The sequence below is a fragment of the Scyliorhinus canicula genome, chromosome 31, assembly GCF_902713615.1.
Source record: "Scyliorhinus canicula chromosome 31, sScyCan1.1, whole genome shotgun sequence".
Taxonomy (NCBI): Eukaryota; Metazoa; Chordata; class Chondrichthyes; order Carcharhiniformes; family Scyliorhinidae; genus Scyliorhinus; species Scyliorhinus canicula.
In genome coordinates, this window is record NC_052176.1 from 11,280,768 (window position 1) to 11,288,469 (window position 7,702).

A 7,702-nucleotide genomic window follows, 5' to 3' on the forward strand; every position below is an offset into this window, starting at 1 on the left:
CACTAATGTAAAGGTCACCGAATTGTGGTCACTGTCTCCAAAGTGTTCACCTACCTCCAGATCTAACACCTGGCCTGGTTCATTACCCAAAACCAAATCCAAAGTGGCCTCACCTCTTGTTGGCCTGTCAACATATTGTGTCAGAAAACCCTCCTGCACACATTGTACAAAGAACGACCCATCCAATGTACTCGAACTATATCTTTTCCAGTCAATATTAGGAAAGTTAAAGTCTCCCATAACAACTACCCTGTTACTTTCGCTCTTTTCCAGAATCATCTTCGCCATCCTTTCCTCTACATCTCTAGAACTATTAGGTGGCCTATAGAAAACTCCCAGCAGGGTGACCTCTCCTTTCCTGTTTCTAACCTCAGCCCATACTACCTCGGAAGAAGAGTCCCCATCTTGCATCCTTTCTGCCACCGTAATACTGTCCTTGACTAGCAGCGCCACACCTCCCCCTCTTTTGCCCCCTTCTCTGACTTTACTAAAACACCTAAACCCCGGAACCTGCAACAACCATTCCTGTCCCTGCTCTATCCATGTCTCTGAAATGGCCACAACATTAAATTCACGACTGAAAGCAGTTATCAGTCTGTATTCACCAAATGAACTAGATTTAGTCTTTAGATGGCAGGGAGATCGAAATTACACCGTCTTTGGCTAGCTTTAGCTCCAACACTAAAACGAAAGAAAAAACAACAGACACACGCAAGCTTCTCCTCAAAGCGGAAGAAAAAAGCAGAGCTCGAGCTCAGCTCTGCACACATCGTTCCAGCCACCTGAGCAGACAAACATTTCTTAAAGATACATTAAAGATACATTCCCATGAAATTATGAATTAGTACATCAATCAAAGTTTGTTTTTGGATATCAGTTTCAGCCTGTGTGGGATACAAACTGGGGAAACGAGAAATATTCAAGGCAAAGGCGATCTGATGGGAGATAGCAAGGAGAGTGTATCTCAGATTATAAAAGAAATCCTGGAGGGTGGAAGATAAATGTAAAGTTTCAGATTTTTTCCTGTAATAAACTAGGCCATATGAAGTTAGAGTGCTGGGGTTGAAGAAAAGCACTGGGAAGGCTGATTTTGTAAAACAGGAGAAGCAATTGAAGCAAAGAAGTTGCAAATGATTGTACAGCCTGATCAAGAGGTGATTGATTAGAAGGTGCCAGATCTCATTAACGAAAAAGAATTTAATTGCGTGTGTAAAGTTTACTCCTGTGTACCAGGAGGAGTAGGTAAAGAAGTCAATGTTTTACGAGATTCGGGATAGTCAATCTTTGATGGTAAGAGATGAGGAGTTTTGTCGTCTCGGAGGAATATTGCCAGAAATGGTGGTAGCATGTGGAATTCAGCTTGAGAAGAGTTGTATTCCATCGTATAAGTTAAGGTTGGAAAGTCAAGTGAAGACTGGTGAAGTGGTTGTCGGAGTAATAGAGAAACTATCTTGTCCTGGTTCATCTCAGCTGGGCTCGTCCTTTATGTAGCGATCGCGGATCCTTGAATTTGCCTGGTTGATATGCTGCAATTGGTCGCACACAGGCCGGTCCAAAAGAGGCCGATCGCGAGTGTGCAGGGCTTTTTATCCTTCGTCTCTTTCGTCCTTTGGGCGGTCCTTACTCCAGGTCCAATGGTTCGATAGGGTTTTCGATCTCGCTCATCGATCTTAGCCAATTAGGAGGCGGATACCTCGATGGCTGGGCGCGTTGGTCTTTCCAAGTAAGGAGGTGGGGGGTTAGTCTGCTATCTTTGATGGTCCTCAGTGCGACTGCTATTGTCTTGGGGATAATGGTAATTGATTCTCTATGGATGCAAGTTTCAGCCAAGTCTGGTTTCTTTGTACAACACAGAGAGGCTGTGTACCTGTCTGTGACCAAAATTGATCACAATTCACATGGTCCATTGCAGGCGGCCATTTTACATTGCACCATTCCTTCCTCTTGATCCTGATCGCCAAGCGTGGTGGATCACAGTCTTGATTCCGTAGTCTACCTTATCAAGCCATACACACACACACCTACTATTTACATGTCAGAATCACTTGGTTGGAAAAACGAGTTTGCAGTGGATGGAGAATTTGTCCACCCACTCAGCCAATCAAACACAGGCTGCGAGAGTGCTCGCACTGTGACAGAATTTTTTTTCCCGAATGTCTCGTCTCCGCAAATGGTTGGTTTCAAAAACAAATGAGGGAGTCACATATGGTGACGATTCTAATGGGAAATTGACGTTAAGGAGGATCAGACAGATAAAGGATATGTTAAGCAACAAGATAATAACAGATATTATGCTTGCTCCCCGAGGAATATACGAAGCTACTTACAGTTGGAGGAAAGCCTGAACAAGATGAAGACGACCCTCATGATCATCGCTGGAACAGTACAGTTGCGCACGTTACCTATCCCTACCTCCCTCACCACACAGGCCCTGAACACGAATACACTTGGTTGGAAAATACCACACATACAGTGTGTGTACACAAACACTACACCACACATAGACCCAGCCATCCATTTCCCCACATGGTGTGAGAATCTCATTAAATGGTACTCCCTGCCTTACACAATAGAAGCCTTTCCAGTGATAGTCATATTGTGCATTGTCATCCAGACAATCAGATTGCGGGAATGGAGAAGGAGAGCCTCCCGTCCTCCAGTACACACCCTTGGAGCCCCTTTCCTCGGACTCCAGCAAACCCCACACTCTTTCTGAACCTTTTTCTTTAATGAATTCTGCAGTTGTTGTTTCGTTAATAAAGCTTATTTTCCGTATGTGAATGTTAGTGATACGAAGAAATGCGATGCTGCTATTGGATTTTTGTATTGGAGATAAGTTCTTTGATTGTTAAATAGCAGCATGAGTGTAGTCTAGTCAGAGATATGTTGACGTTCCATTTTTATTATTTATTAAGAAAATTGAATAAGGATTGAATGTTAAACGGTCCCTTAGGACTTTTTAGGCATGTGTTGTACTAGGGCAATGTACGTCAAAGCTTTTGACCCGTAGCACACAGTAGGGTAGAATCTGTCCTTGATTGAGTGCACCCGGCATTTCAGAGAACAGGAGAAGACCCAGTATTGTGACCCTTCACGCTTCGCATTGAGGATCAAGAGGACGGAGTGTTGCCATCTGGGAAGGCCACTTGCAACTAGGGACAGAGAACCTTGCAAAGCCGAGCAGCTAAAACGGACAATGCAAGACTCGGGCAGGCTCAGAGCCTGAGATGTGTATTTGCAGCACGAAGTCCAGACGGAACCGAAACTCCGACCAATTAGTATTTTGATGGGGCCGATTATCATTTGATGGCCCATCTTCACCAAAACAAAGGACTGGTACTCCAGCGACAGGTACAGTCCCAGACATTGTGGCGCCACTCCCTGTTCAGGGGAAGCGTAAATGACGCGATCAGTGAAAGCTTGGCACATGCCCAGCCAGCCAGATCCCCGCCTACTTATTGGTTAGGAACGAACAGAGTGATCAGGGATCACCCAATTAGTGGGGTCCAAACTGAAGGACCGCCCAAAAGAGCGCAGAAATTCCCAAGTATAAGAAGAAGAGTTCGCCATATGTTGGTACTCTCTTAGACCTGGCGCCCCGGTCACGACCATTTCCAAGTGCAGCAACACCAGAAGCAATTCCAAGTTCAATGCTCGCTCCCAGACGGATCAGCCTAGCTGAGCAGCAGTTCCTTCTCCAGACCCGATTGTTGCAGAATCGGACAGCGGCCACTGCCCTTCTGACCTAAGCAGGGTACCTGAAGTTAAGTACAGGTTGCCTTAGTCGATAGGTGTAGTTAACATGTAGTGTTTATGTTGCATGACTAACTGTGTGTAAATAAAGTACCCTTGACCGTGAACTGACTAACTGGTGTTTGGCTCTTTGATCAATAGCCGGCTGAACCTTGTGGTGGTATCATTTGATATCATTTGACTCTGAGAATAAGAACATAGATATGAAAAGAAAGGAGGGCAAACTCAGTGATTGCCATAATTGGAACAGAGCCATAGAAAAAAAACAGGAAAATAAAAGGCAACACCTTTCATTCTGTTTACAATCACGACAAAATACATTGATACACAAAGCAGTTCAACACAAATTGATTGAGAGATAACACAAATAAACACACAATTATTCAGCACTATCACGCTGATACACATAAAATTCAATTGCAAACATCGCAATAGTAATCATGAATATTCTTTTATTTTGGGCATGATATAATCCAATACCTGCAACAGTTATGTTAAAGATGCTATCGGAGTGCATTCTTCTGCGGGAGGAACTCGAAGGTTTTATATTCTTCTGTCATTTGTCGCATCCATTCTGCAATTTAGATTTCCTGAGGTATAAAAAAGGAACATGCGAATTCCATCGGCTAGAACTAAATGAACTGATATGTGCCTGTAGAATACAGGCTGGAAATGCAATGAATAGTCGATGCAGAGGCAGTCAGAAAAGATGCGCGGTGTTACACAAAAGCCTTACATTACAGTACCAATGGGAGATTGGTGTATTTTGCAGATGGTGAGAAACGATAGACCATGGAGGAGCTAGGCGTTTGGAGACGCTTGGTACGGAGTCATTCACCGTCAGTAGAAATATCCAATAACTAGTTTCTAGTTCTCAACTTCCAGGCTGTTATTCCAGAGGAGACATTCATTCCTCCAGTTTATTGTCTGGGCAAATCTCGCGACTGAGTTGCTGCAATTATGGAAACATACATTCCCTAGCGGGCAGAGTGGGGCCATTCGGTCCATCAAGTCTTCACCGAACCACGGCAGCACGGTGGCCTAGTGGTTAGCACTGCTGCCTCACGGCGCTGAGGTCCCAGGTTCGATCCCGACTCGGTGTCACTGTGTGGAGTTTGCACATTATTCCCGTGTTTGCGTGGGTTTCGCCCCCACAACCCAAAAATGTGCAGAGTAGATGGATTGGCCACACTAAATTGCAGCTTAATTGGAAAAAATAATTGGGTAATCTAAATTTAGAAAAAAAAAGTCTTCACCGACCTTCCGAACGGCTACCATACCCGGACCCTCTCCACACTCTGCCCATAGCTCCATCTAATGTCTGGAATATAAAGGCCAAGTAAACATGGCCCATCCACCTAACCTGCAGATGGTTGGAGTGTAGGAGGTCGCCGGTGCAGTACCGAGGTCCCACTGCCCCCTTGCTCCTTGTTCTGTGCATCCATTAGCCTTTGATTTGAGCAATAAAGTGATATTGCTCTCATTTGTCGGCGAGGTCAGCTGCCACTAAAGCCTTGCCGTTCGACACATTTTGATGAAAGTTCTGTTGACTTTTCTTTGTTTTATACCACCTCAGTGAATGTCCTCCGGGAACATTGAACGATTTATCGTGAGCTGGTTCCATTTACTGCATTCAGAAGCAGCATTCCCTGTCAGTGAGCAAGTCACACTCGCTGCTGCCGCCTGCTGCCTGTGACCAGCAACAAAACCAATTGCAGAGACACAGCATCACCATGGGACAAATAGTAAGAATAATAACCACTTTTGTCACAGTAGGCACCATTGAAGTTACTGTGAAGCCCCGACATTCCAGCGCCTGTTCGGGGACGCCGGTATGGAAATTGAACCCGCGCTGCTGGCGTGGTTCTGCATTACAAGCCAAATGTTTCGACCACTGTGCTAACCCAGTCCCTCAACACAAAGCCCGAGAGACAGGATCAGACGGAACGTTTTTTTCCCATTGCACCAACAAATCTATGTCGTTTCAGAGTTCTCCTCGAATTTCTGGAACTCATTTCACAACCATAGGACGGCCGAAAACATTTCACAGACAATAAAGTACTTTTGAACTGTGCAAATTGCTGAACTTTTGAACTGCCTGTTGGGCAACATCAGAAATCCCCATGCGGGGATGGGAGATTGCTGCAAGTGTGCCTCTGAGGCGCAACGGATAGAGCGTTGGACTTCTAGTCACTGTCGTGATGAGACATTCGAAGGTTATGGGTTCGAGTCCCATCAGAGTCACATTTCGAATAACGTTCAACGAAATTAGTATCAGGTTGATCAATGTTCCCAGAGAAGGGAAACTGCCGCCCGGAACCTCTTTCCATAAAGGTGCCTCCAGTCAGCCGCCCACACTTTCCATCAGAATAACGTCACAAACGAAAACACATCACCATCACAGAACGCCGATTCAGCAAGAAATTAAAATATCTGAACAACACTGACCAGAGGAAGTCTGTTCAAACGTGTGTTCTTGTTGAAAGAAAAAAATGAGGAAGTGTCACTGTCTGTCTGGCTATCGCAGGGCATTAATGTCGGAGCTCCTGGTTTAAGGAGCAGAGTGCCGCAGCCGAAGCGTGTTGGGCCCTTACCGCAAGGTCGAGGAATCGACGCAATTCTCTGCTATTTACATTCTCACTCGCACCAAAAGTAAACATAACGCACTTTCCTGTTTGCTTTGCAGCAAATACATATCAGAATCTTTCTTGCAGTCACATTCCGACATTAATCCCAGGAATGAAGCGGGCAGCATGACCCATTACAACATTGTGAAGCTGACAAATAGAGAACCACAGAGAAAATGCTTTAACATCTGAGCAGGTCTGACAGCATCTGTAGGGAGAGAAAAGGGCGCACGTTCCGAGTCCAGGTGACACTTTGGCAAAGCTGGACTGGAAACGTTATCCAGTAGTACCCCACAGAGGACTAATATAGATATATACTGAAATCCGGTAATACCTCACAGGGGGCAAATCAGGAAATAATGCTTTATCCTGCAATGAATCAGAATAGAAACGGAGTTCCCAACTCCCTCTCTCGGACGGATGTGAACAATCCAACCAGCCAGACTATTTACAAGACAAGGCGAATTTTAACCGGAGTCCTGGAATCAATAGTAATTCAGCAACCAGAGTCACTGAAGCAGATTTTCGAGTCATTAACTAGGCTTTTGCCTACTGGGTCCTGCTGTGCGAATTTGAGAGGCAATGTCATGAGAACAAAGCTTGGCATTTGAAAGGGAGATATTGGATCTTCTTGAGGTTGATAATCTGGCCGGAGGAATTTAACTTCGTGGACGAAAACTCAATATCAGGAGTGGGACTCGAACCCACGCCTCCAGAGGAGACTGCGACCTGAACGCAGCGCCTTAGACCACTCGGCCATCCTGATACTGTACTGTTGCAGCTAAGATCCGTGCAGAAATCGACTTGAATTCTATCTTCATCGTCATTTCATTTCAAACAACGTATGTTTTTCCCACTTTTGAACCCCAGCCAGATGCCTGTATCTGAGTGCCATCCTTGCCATGCCGCTGGGGGTTAAGGAGCTTTTCATTACTACATTGATCAGTTTGCTCCAATCAACAATGAATGAATTACCGCTCTACCTGTTCCTCGCACGAATCTATTGAGAGTATCCAATTGGAGAGTTGCATTCTGGCGACTGGAAACTATCTCCACAGGTGCTTCCGGTGCTGCTTTCACAGACAAGTCGCCGAAGAACCCCTCCAGTGTCCAAACAGGAGAAAGCTCACCCAGTAGAGGCGGCAAAAGTGTTCTGGGAGAAGTCAACTTAGTCATCTCAACTGTACTGTAGGTAGCGGAAGAACACATGTCAAACGGCAGATGAGACTGAAAGCAAAACTTTGATACTAATAAAGAAGAAGGCTTTCTTTGAGAAGGTGACTGAACAGGTAGACGAGGGTAGAGCAGTTGATGTGGTGTAT

General features: G+C 45.2%; 1 non-coding gene across 1 annotated transcript; it reads right to left on the minus strand.

Moving 5' to 3' along the window:
• Positions 1-7,063: 7,063 nt before the first annotated feature.
• On the minus strand, positions 7,064-7,146 carry trnal-cag. The gene has a single exon. It is a non-coding gene; the product is annotated as a tRNA-Leu (tRNA).
• Positions 7,147-7,702: the final 556 nt, after the last annotated feature.